Source organism: Talpa occidentalis, unplaced genomic scaffold (assembly GCF_014898055.3).
Source record: "Talpa occidentalis isolate TD23 unplaced genomic scaffold, MPIMG_talOcc4v2.1 talOcc4.5, whole genome shotgun sequence".
Classification (NCBI taxonomy): Eukaryota; Metazoa; Chordata; class Mammalia; order Eulipotyphla; family Talpidae; genus Talpa; species Talpa occidentalis.
In genome coordinates this window covers 38,245,328-38,257,616 of record NW_023604861.1, presented here as the reverse complement: position 1 = coordinate 38,257,616, position 12,289 = coordinate 38,245,328, and the positions used below count along the sequence as shown (strand labels likewise).

Genomic DNA, 12,289 nt, shown 5'->3' with positions numbered 1-12,289 from the left:
TCTAATATTTTTTAATGATTTTTGCATTTATATTTATGAGTGCTTTAGTCCTATAGTTTTCTCTTAACACTTTTTGTCAAAATTTGGTTCCATAATATGCAGCCTATGGAATGAATTGGAAGGTGTTTCCTCTTTATTTTTCTAAAAGTATATGTAAAATTATTGTTGTGTTTTTTTTTCTAATTCTTAGAACACACATAGGGATGCTCTATGGGTCTGGAATTTTCTGTGTGGAGAAATTCTTAACTTCAAATTCAATTTTTGAAACAAGTATAGGGTTATTCAAGTTATATATGTCTTATTTAATAAATTTTTGTTGTTTGTGTCTTTCAAGCAGTTTTTACATTGCATATGGGATGTCAAATTTATTGTACATGTTTGCTTACAATATTTCATTTTTTTCTTTAAATGTCTTTAGAATATGTAGCATTGCTATGTCTCTCATTTTTTACATTATTAATTTATGTCTTCTGTCTTTCATATCTAATCAGTCTGTTAGATGTATCAATTTTATAGATATCCTGAAAAAACAGCATTTGACTTTTCATTGTTTTGTTTCCTGTATTATTAGTTTCTATTCTGATCTTTATAATTCTTTCTTAGTTTTTGTTTACATTTTTGAGTTTTAGAGATAAAAATTAAAGTCTTTGATTTGTAACACTTATTCTGTAGTAATATATTTATTTAATGCTAGAAAATAAATATTTCTGCTTAATTACTATTTTGATTGCATCCCCAAATTTAGATATGTCATGTTTTCATTTGAATTTAGTTAAAAAAACTTAATAATTTTTCCTTTTTAATGTTGGTTATTTAAATATACATAGTTTTTAAATATTTAGAATTTGCCACATGTTGATTTGTTATTGGTTTCTAATTTTATTTTATTGCCATTAAAAATATAGGTGATTTGTACACTTTTAAATTTACTTAGACTTCTGGATTTAGACTGCCCTGTGGATAATCTAGCTTGGTGAATGTTTCATGTGTGTTAAAGGAATGTACTTTCTGGACAGCCATATGTATAAAAGTGAAACTAGACCACTATTTTTCTTTTTTTCTCCTTTTTTTTTTTTAAAGATTTATTTATTTATACATACAAGAGCTGGGATACAGGCCAGAGATGTGGGGGGTGAGAGGATTCACCAGAGACAGAGTGGGGAGCAGAACAAGCAGACTGACTGAAACATACTGCTGAGGGGAGCAGCGAGTGAGACAGGAGAGGTCTGCTGTGCCAGGGGGTTGCTCCCTGGCAGACTGGGGATCGAACTCGTGCTACAGTCTGAGGATTGCTTTATAGTGTGGTGCTTAACCCCTTGCGCCACCAGGGAGGCCCTGGATCACTATTTTTCACAGACATAAAAATTAACTCTAAATGGATTAAAGGCTTTTATGTAAAACTCAAAGCCATATAACACATAGAAGAAAACATAGGCACAACATCCCATGGCATTGAGTTTAAAGATGTCCTAGAAGACCTCAACTCCAATATCAAGAGAATCAAAAGCAAAAATAAGCAAATAGGACTATGTCAAACTAAAATGTTTCTGCATAGAAAAAGAAACTATCATTAAAATGAAAAGTCACCCTACTGAATGGGAGAAAAATATGTGCCCTTTATACATCCAACAGAGGGGTAGTATCCAAGATCTAATATCTGTAAAGTACTCATGCAGCTCAAGAACAAGAAAACAACCCAATAAACAATGGGCAAAAGAGTTAGACACTTCTCCGGAGAAACATACAGATGGTCAACAGGTGTATGGGAAAATGCTCAGCATCACTTATCATCAGGGAATTGTAAATCAAAACCACAATAGGATACCATCTTACTCTTGCAAAAATGTCCCATGTCAAAAAGACCAGAAACAACAAATGTTGGCAAGGGTATGGAAAAAAGCATCTCTGGTACACTTTTGGAGGGAATGTCGAATGATCTAAATCTTATGGCAAAGAATATGGAGGTTTCTTAAAATATCAATAATAGATCTACCATATTATCCAGCAATTTCACTCCTAAGTATCTACTCAAAGAATGCAAAAATGGGCCTCCTATGGTGGTACAGCAGTTGAGTGCTGGGCTGCAAAGCTGCCTGCAGCCTCTGCAGCTCCAGTTCAATCCCCAGCCACTGGTGAGGGTCCCACATGCTGTGCAGACCTCTTCTGCCAAGCCCATTGCTCCCCTCAGCAGTGTATTTCATCAGTCTGCCTGTTCTGTTCTTCGCTCTGGCTCTGGTGAATTCTCTTACCCTCCCACGCTTCTGTCTGTACCCAGTGTTTGTATAAATAAATAAATAAAATAAAATAAAAGAATGTAAAAACATTAATGTGAAGGGATATGTGTTCATTGCAGCATTATTTCCAATAACCAAGCCATAGAAACAGCCAAAGTGCCCAACAATGGAAAAGTGGATCAAGAAGATGTGAGATACATAAATGCACACACAATGGAATACTACTCAGCATTAAAAAGGTGAAATTCCTTGCCATTTACTACAACATGGATAGAACTGGAGAAGATTATGCTAAGCAAAATAAATTAAAAAGAAAAAAACAAAGTACCATTAGTTTTCTCATATGTGGAATATTGTAAACAAAAAAAATGAATAATTAAAACTAAACCAAAATAAACCCTAGAAATTTGAGTATAGAATTGAGACCATTAGAGGGACAGGGTGAAAGATGATGGTCAAAATGTGGCTAGAGGGCTGGAGAACATAAGGAGGAGGTGAGCCCAGTTGACTATGGGTTCTTAAATTGTAGATTTGTTGTAGTAGCATACAACTGAAGAGGTGTGACCTTATACCTCTGTATCAAATACAGTGTTGGAAACCAATGTTACCTCAATTTAAAAAAAAGGAATATATAATCTGCTGTTGTTAGGTGGTGTTACTAGGTCAAGTTGATTGACAGTGGTTTTCCAGCACTCTTTATACTCAATGACAGGTTTATCTACATGTTCTGTCATTTATTAAGAAAGGGGTGTTGAAATCTTTGACCATAATTGAGAAATCCAGAATGTTTCATTCTATGACTCTTCTTTCCACAAAAAACCTTCATCATCTTAGGCCTTGGACAAGAGAGTGTAAAGAACTTAAATCACCCTTCAAACTCTTGCACCAGAAATGTCATAAATGGTTACTAACCATTGGCCAGAAATGCATGCCCCTAAATACAGGAAAGTTGAGATTTATGGGAAATGCAAGGGGCATGTGAAACATTTGCCAATGAGTAACCATATTTCCTACAATAAGTGTTATCCAAAGTTAGAGATGAAAATGCTCACAGATTTATTATGGTTTGCCATGTAGGTGTGACTGTTCAGATTTCTTCAGTTTCATAAATTTTGCCTTTGTCTCATGCTGCACATCTTGGACCTTGTGACTTATTTATATTTTTTTATATAAATAAAAGTGCAGTCTTATGAAACCTTTGGGGTGGAACACAGTCATTTGCATCTTAAGAAAAAATAAACTAATTAACAATTTTTTATCATTGTATGCAAGGTATTGCATGTCATCATATTGCTAATTGTATTGTGTCAATAATCTTTATAGAAACTATATTTTATCTCAATTTGTAAGATGATGGTGCTGAAGTGTAGAGATGTGAGTACTTAATACATTGACAAACAGGTACAAAATTTGCAGCGCTCTTCTTTAGACCCAGCATCAAGTTCATTCTTCTCTAGGTTTTCTGTATCACTGTTCAGATGAATTCATTCTTATCCTCAACTTCTGGCAAGTAGATTCACGAGTGTGAGGATGAAAAGAGATTAAAAAAAGATGAGTGATAGTTATATCTCACTTTTACTGATAAATGACTATAGTAATAGATAATTAATGTGTTTCCCAAAATAATTGTAAGTTTTTTGATACATTATTAGCATGTTAATATAACTATCTTTAGATCTTTAGGGGACTATCATGAAGAAAAATTTAGCTCATGAAGAATGTGGTCACATATAATCAGTTTGTATAGCATAATGAATGATATATCTACATATCATGCAAATTATAATGTCAGGTCCATGCTATACATACACATGTGTATACACACATACATAGGTACATTTCGTGTGTGTGTGTGCGTGTGCGTGCGTGTTTGTGTGTGTGTGTGTGTGTGTGTGTGTTCCAAGCTTGGAAGATTCTATCTGGGAATGAGACTATCTCCCTGAAGAATCTGCACCTTGAATGAATTAGAACAAATCCTTCCAAACTCCAGCAGAGGGTATTTGCCAGGAGGAACTGGAACTCTGTCTTACCATTCACAATAGCAGAATCCCTCACCTATGAAGTATAGATATTATGTTTCTGCTATGATGGTGAAGGTCTATAACTCAAAAACCCTCAGGCATGAGGGAGTTACTAAGATCTTTCATACAAGCGATGGAAACATAATTATCACTCTTCAAAGGTGAGATTGAATTCATTTTTATTTCTTTACAAAAGTAGTAAGTAAAGAGAGTGAAATAATGTGAGACACAAATTAACCTCACCAACATGAATGGAAAAATCAGCAGGGATGAATTAGGTACTCTTCTAAATTGAACTGGAATCTCTTCTATGTTTGGTAAAGTTTTGCTTAACTTTTGTTCATATTTAAACAAATAGCTTTCAAGCCTGTATGTACTTGGAAAATTTAAGTACGGTGAGATAACTTTTATAGCATTGCAGACATGTCAGAAAAAGGAAGTGTTAAAAATGACAGGAAAAATTATCTGCTTTCTTGGGCATTTTAGTTTCAATTTCTAGACTTATATGTATCTTTTCCAGGTATTTAATTTTCCTTTTCCCCTGAGTTGACATTTTGCTCTCTTTTCTTCATAGCCTGTTCAGATGTCCCCCCACCTCCATTTCTGTTCTATGCAATTAACACTTGAGCAAAACCATGTATGGTACTCTGCAGTTTTTCTATCCAGGAATAGAATGAAAATCTGTGTCTGTTTTTCCAAGCTCTAAGATTTTACACTTGATCTTAGGGCTTGACAGTCACCTCTTGGCAATTCTGTTTTCTAAAGGAAACTCCAAAACAAGTATCAGGTCTAGAATAGAATAAACAGTTTACACTGTAGGTTGTAAAGCAATTAAAAGTCTTTTTAATAATATTTTTTAGGAGACTGCCAAAACTTTTCATTAATAGGATAGTCATTATCTTTTTGAACAACTCCATTGCTATGATAGATATATAAGAAATACAAGATTTCTATTGTATTTAGCTGTAATATATTTTTCCCATTTCTGTCTCTCTACATCTGTATCTTTTGAAAATGTGCTGGCACAAAATGCCCTCGGTTGTAAATTCAAACCAGTTTTAAATACGGTAAGTGAATTCAAATCAAGTTTCAGTCAGTCAATTCAATGATTGCAGTCATATTAACAAACTAAGGGTAAAAATTTGACTAACTCTACAACCTATATAGGACTGACATTTTCAAAGGGCTAAAAGTTCAGGTCTAAACTAATGGAGCTTTAAAAGGAGATACAAACATTTGTGACCACTGGGTATGTCCTATGTTGTGAAGTATGCTGAGTTAATTTAGTTAAGGTCAAAGTCATGTTTTTAGCAAGGTTGATGCTTTTCTGTCAACAAAGAGAATGAGTGACAATTGCTAAAGTGACCGTATTTTTGTGGAATCATAGTTTTCAAAGAATAATTCAAGTTTGTAAGAACTGAAAATTCCTGAAGTTTCAAAATCTTTAGGTGAAAAACTAAGGTAACAATAAAGTTGCAGTTTCTAAGACTGTATTTGAGAATAATAGGAGTCGTACATGTCCATATTTTGGTCCTTAATTTTCCAGCTATCGATGGTGTCTTTAGAAAGATGTGTTTAACTTCTACCTTGCTTTTCATAAAGAAATACCACAGTGCATATCCTTACTGTGTGAATTATCTAAACAATACGTTATGTAATTTACTACTCATTATGTTACTCTTTGTGCTTATTCACTCCAACCCCTTCACCAGGCCCTGCAAGTACTATTATGCTCCCTACCCCGGCACACCCAACATGCACACCTAATTTAGTCTAACTGCTTCTTCACCTTTCCTTTCTATGCTTGACAATGATACATGGTTTCTCCTCTTCCAACTAAGTCCTGACTATTCCCCTGACCACCAGATCCTCTGTCATTTCTTGCATCCACCCCCCATACTATTTGGACTTGTGGGAGGAAATTAGAGCAGGTGACTCTGTTTATACAAGAGCACTATGATACAAAGGATGAGATGTGTTCCAGACTGTTCTGATGTACATACAACACTGATGTCCCAAGGAAAGTAAAAATCCATGTTTTTTGTTTTTTTTTAAATTTGGGAAAACAAAGAGCAAGCTGACTTCTCTCCAAATTCCTCTAAAGGGAATATAAGCAATAAGAACTGAAGCTCTCACTGATCCCTGAGAATTGAACAAAATAATGAGAGCTAACTCACAAAAGGATCTCAACTAGAAGCCAGGCTAAACTAGGAAATACCCCAGGAGTCCTCACAAATTTATGGTGCATATCTAATCATACCAGAATTAAGGAACTTCAATAAACCACTTTGAAATATTCATTTATAAATGGAAATAAACCTTGGACAGAGAAATACAAGCTGTTGGCAGGAAAGTCTCCCGAGTAAGAAATGGGGTTTCCTGAGTGGAGAAATTCTCCTTTCAGTTCCTGAGGGATGATCTTGCATCAATCTAGATTTCAAAATTATACACCTACATTTTTAAGAATGTTACTGGGGATATAGTACTTTTTTCTCAATTATTTTGTTAACCTGACAGCTTTAGCAGTAGAGGAGACTCATGGTGACAAAAGCAAGTAAAATACACTATTATTTGCCCAGCACCTGTTATGTGCCAGTACAGTGCTCATGTTGGACTCTTATCATCACAGTCTTCTCAGTAACCTTGCAAGTGGGATGTTATTCTTACTATTTGAATGAGGTTCATAAGAAGTGAGTGTGTTTCTAGCGGGGGTGACTCACCTCCATCATGGAGGTGAGATCAGGCTGTACTTCAGTCCATCAGAACTCATTTTTAACCCAGTGTATGTAGTGGGTAACATGAGCCAAGTGTCTCCATGGCTTTGTTTTGACCTGCAGATATATGCAGTATGTTTAGTATTTCAACTCTAAACTTGCAATTAAACCCTTGTAAGAATTATGACTTAAAATATCAATTTTTAAATAAGCAATTCTAAATTCAAAATTCCTGGAAAAAGATACTCTGTAAGACTGTAGAAGGTGCATCCTCATCTGCTATTTTCAGATGGTCTGGAGACCATAGCAGAACAATGAGTTGGTTGCATTCTAACATAGGGCATTCAACATGCCTTTTACTTCGGTTGACTTATTTCTTAACTGTTTTACCTCTTGTTTATCTATTTCCTTTGACTGAAATGAAGGTATCTGTACAAATCCTAGGCTCTGAAGCCTGGAGGTTAACATGTAGGTCTGCTCTGTGATTTTCTCCACCTCTGTAAGTGCACGGGCCTTGTTCCCAGCCGAGAGCAGCTCAGCACTGGGTTCAGTGAGATTTTCCTCTTGACTTCATATAAAACACCAGATGTGAGCTGCTTGAATTAAAGTGGGCTGGAATTGGAGAAAGATAGAAATAATCTTAGCCAAATCACATCCTTTTCTCAAATCTTTGAATTTATTCTGTTTTATATTTCTGGCATTGGTACGTCTCTTCCCATTCAAATAAGTAGAGTGTATCTGAGTGCTGAAGAGTTGTAGGTTTGGCTGTATTTTCTTTCTGCTAGTCTTGGAGAAATGAAAATCCTCCCCTTTGGCCCCTTTGATATTTCTCTTCCTGAATTTTTGGCAACTTCAAGAATACAATAACTAAACACAAGGAGTTTTTCTTCGTGCTATTGCTTTTGTAGGCACTTTGCTACATACATCTCTGCAATATATGTGAATGATATAGGTGATTCCTCTCACCCTGAGAATCACCTGGGGTAATGTTAGGTTGCTAAGATGTTTACTTTGGAACAAAATAATGGTGTAAACAAGTACACTATACTCTGGTTCTGGAAGGGGTGGGAGGCCAGGAAGGGAAGGGGTACCTGCTTTCTTCACCCTCTCTTCAAGTCCAGTGGAGGCTTACATTTCATAACCTTACTGAGACATTTCTGCCTGCTCTTTTAAAATCTGATTCCATAGAAGGCTGCATCTTTGATATTTCCATTTTCTTACCTTTTTGTAACTTTGGAACTGAGACACAATGGATTAATAGAAAGATGAAATAAAGTAGAAATTTCAATAATTCTACCTAAAGAGGAAGAAAAACCATAGCCTTTAGTAAATCTTCCCTTATGGACTGAATGGTCTCCCAGATTCATATTTTAAATCCTAAAGCCTAATGTGGTGGTATTTGGAGATGGGGCCTTTGGGAGATAATTTGATTGGGTGGATGGAGTCCTCAGAAATGGGATTAGTGCCCTTATATCAGTTTTTCTTACTCTCCTGAGAATTGGGAGACTTTCTAATCTCATGAAATATGATAGAACCCCAGGAGGTCCCTTGACCCTTCTGCTCTATGAGGACATAATGACAAAATATACCTTGAGAAAGCATCTCCTCATCACACAGGGAATCTGCCTACACCTTGATCTTCAATTTATTGATCTCCAGAAATTTGAGAAATACACATACCCTACTGAGTCACCATTAAGTATGTTTTTGTTGTGGCGGCCCAGGCAATCTAAGACACTCAACTTTTACTATAGGTGTGATTATTCCAGGCCACTGATAAATTATAATTTAGCCCACTTCTTGATGTGGGCACTGTCTTATGACACTGACTAACCATTATATCAATAATTAAAATATTATTTTGAATTTGGAAATTACAAATTTGTACATCACAAAGACATTTCGTGAATATTTTCTTATTCTAGATAATGTACAATTAAATATTAAGTATGAATAAATATGCATGGCAGTGGCTTTCAGTGGAATGTAAAACACCTATAAAACACAATTTTTTTTAAAAAAAAGATTTTCTTTTTTTCTCCTGGGTATAGGCCAGAGGTGTGGGGGAGGGAGTGGTGAGAGGATTCACCTGAGACAGAGTGGGAACAGAGCAGGCAGATTGACTGAAATGCACTACTGAGGGGAGCAGCGGGTGAGTCAGGAGAGGTCTGCTGCGCCATGTGTGTAGCTCCCTGGCAGGGGATCGAGCATGTCCTGCAGATCAAATTCGTGTATACATCAGGTACTGTGGACAGCTTTACAGGTTGCATCTTAACCCCTTGTGCCACCAGGGAGATCCAAAACACAATTTGTTAAAATATCTAGACATCAAATTGGTTTTCAAAGATGTTGGTTGGGTTGACCAGTGGAATCTCTCTCAAAGGCCAAATATTCCCTTGGTAAAACCATATATCTGCCATTATCTGGTATTTTAATGTAAAAAGGGTAAGCATTTTGGGAAGGAATTTTACTCAGAGTAATTTAAAGGTGATAATGAAGAAAAATAATCCATTTCATAGAGTTGGGAATGAGTTGTTGAGAAAAGATTTTGTCTCTGACATTATGGGTAAGAATAACAAAATGCACTTTGTGCTTATTTTCTTCCCTGGCAAGACAGAAAGAAAATAACTTTTGGACTAAAGCAGAATCTTAATAAAAGCCACAATAACAATAAATTGAAAGCAGAGTTTAATTATTGTTTTTCTCTGCATGATTCGCTCTTTGCCTTCTTTGTAAACTTCCTAGCACTTAGTTTTGATTCTTCTTTTATCCTTCATCTGCTGATGTTATTTACATACAGAATTGTGATGTGTTTACCATATTATTAAAATAGAACTGGATTTTAATTAAATATCATTTCAGGATCACAGCTTCACACTACTTGCCAACACTGATGGTGATCAATAGAAAATGTTGAACAAAGAAGATAAATAGATTTTCAAAATTGTCAAATATTTCTCATTTCCCTCTCCTTTTCCTTCTCCAGTTTTTCCACTTTCCTATTCCCCTCTAGACTAGTTCACTCATTCTCCTCCTCTGTTCTTCCACCTGCTTAATTTTTTGTACACTGCTTATATTTAATTTCCTGTGTGCTTTTCACTCATTCTATAGCATCCATTCAAATGCTGGGAACCGGAGATGTTGCCAGATCATCACGTTCATTAATTCACAAATCTACTTCCAGTTGCCAGTTCCCTTGGATTAGACATCTTTGAAACATTTTCTATTATATGCTTGTTTCAGAATTATAAAATGTTACTTGCTTGATTGTGTATTTATTTTATAACAATTAATTCACCCTGAGCTTTTATTTGGAAAAACCATTTCCTGCAAGAAGTAAACAGTTCTAAGTATTCTGGAATATTATACCTAATTATCCCTTTATTTTAGTAACTGTGCACCATTCCCTTCCAAGTTTAGCATTTTGGTTGATTTAACTCTTGAAGAAATTAAAGCTCTTTGTGAGAAAGGTTTAGAAAAATTCAGAACTGTGGATATGAAAGCACTATGCTGTATTGGACATATGCTTCATGGAATGAGATTTTGCTATGTACTAGCATGAACTTATGATAGATTTCTTCATATGTAGTAATTTGCTTCTTTCCTTAGGCATGCATGTAATTTTGCAAGATTATCTGAATATAAAGAAAGTTTAAAAACAATTCATTAGCAGTAGCTCACCGTTTCTCCAGCCAGGAATGTATTACACTGTAAATATATAAATCCCACAAAATACATGGAAATAGTAGTCCTCATTTTGTATATAATGGTAAAGAATTTCTATATTCTTATCTCCTCTACACACACATGCACACACACACATGTATCTGTGTATACATCATGTACTGGTAAAATGGATCTGGATTTTTAATTTTGTTTTCCTTATTGAGAACTGTCTTAAATTTTTAAAAATTTATCCACTTTTATTTCTGACTAAAATTTCTTCTTAATTCATTTTCTTTTCCTTGCTTAGGAAGATACTTGTCTACCTTTTTCTCTAGAACAATTTCCAGAGAATATTACTGAGTGATTCTGAATTCCTAGTAGTATTGTTTCTCTTGATTATTATGCATAGAAACATATGCAAGTTCCTTTTTAAGGAACTCACCATTTTATACATCCCTCCTCCTTTAGCTGCATACTTGCTCCTGCTTCTCATTTTTCTCAACAATTAGTGGGCAATTGATTATTGCAGACAGGATTTCTCTTCTTTCCCAGATGGTATCTGATATTATTTTGTTCCACAATTACCTCTTATTCAGGGACTGTTTCTATCTTCCATCTCTTTCCTTTTATCTTGAGTAGAATACTAGTATTATAACATCATCATGGATGACATAATAGCATAGAGTGGGAGAGTTGTTTCCTCTATGCTGCTGGAAGTAGTGCTCTGTGGTCTCTGGCTGGTGTACATGGGTAGAACTTATTCATAAACTTTCTTGATAAGTAAATCTGTGTCTTGCCTTCCTACTGGTACATTTACCTCTGATATGTTTTAATGATTTTTAGGATGTAGGACAGTATGAATGAATACATATGTATTATTCTGTAACTTTTAGTTGAGATGTAAAGCAAGCACATTACTAATAACTCGTGATTATGTTTAGCAATGAAAAAATGGTAGGATGAAAAGTAGCAATTGCAGAGTCATAGGAACAAAAGAAAAATATCTTTTTGAGAAAAGCAAACCTGACAGGCTAGATGACTAACAGGAAAAGATTGATAAGTACATTCAAAAAATTAAATTTTAAATAAGTCATGGTAGATTATATTGGAAGTCCAGGAGACAATTTTTCCTGCTAATGTAACCTTTGAAATCATAACTAAATTATATGTAATATTTAAAGATAATAAATATGACATGTCAGACAGAGAAGAGGTTGAATAGGCAGAGGGACCTATGGAGGTGTCAGTATAATCGTCTTCAATAATATTAAAGGAACTGATGTCTAATCAGATTAAATGTTCAAATTGCTCCTTAGAAGTCTTGTAGGTAAAAGTTACTTTTATAAATCTGCTGACATTTTTTATTTGATTTTGCTGGCCGGAGAATCTGACTTTCTGAAATCCTAAACATACTCTGTCTAGCCATCTTGGCTAGTGGACTCCCAGTCATATGTCTCCCCCACACAGTTCTGGGAATGCCAATGAAATACTAGACATAAGGGATTCATATTTTTCTAGGGAAAAATTTCACAGTCTTGCAAAGGCAGAATTTTATTTCACATTGATTAAAGTCTATTCATATAACATTATCTCCTTTAAAAATTTTTGGAAGGAAATAAGAATTATGATCAGGAATGGTAAATGTTACTGAAAT

The 12,289-nt window shown here is 34.9% G+C and overlaps 1 long non-coding RNA gene across 3 annotated transcripts; it reads right to left on the bottom strand.

The window, feature by feature from the left end:
- Positions 1 to 3,264: 3,264 nt before the first annotated feature.
- LOC119259647 (uncharacterized) lies at positions 3,265 to 11,258 on the bottom strand. 3 transcript variants are annotated; one of them, XR_008554248.1, is made up of 5 exons: positions 11,221 to 11,251; positions 8,191 to 8,266; positions 7,360 to 7,581; positions 6,976 to 7,086; positions 3,265 to 3,737 (listed from the first exon to the last, which is right to left on the bottom strand). It is a non-coding gene; the product is annotated as an uncharacterized LOC119259647 (long non-coding RNA). The 3 variants fall into 3 exon arrangements; XR_008554249.1 differs by lacking the exon at positions 7,360 to 7,581; XR_005128517.2 differs by lacking the exons at positions 7,360 to 7,581; positions 8,191 to 8,266 and having other exon boundaries at positions 11,221 to 11,258.
- Positions 11,259 to 12,289: the final 1,031 nt, after the last annotated feature.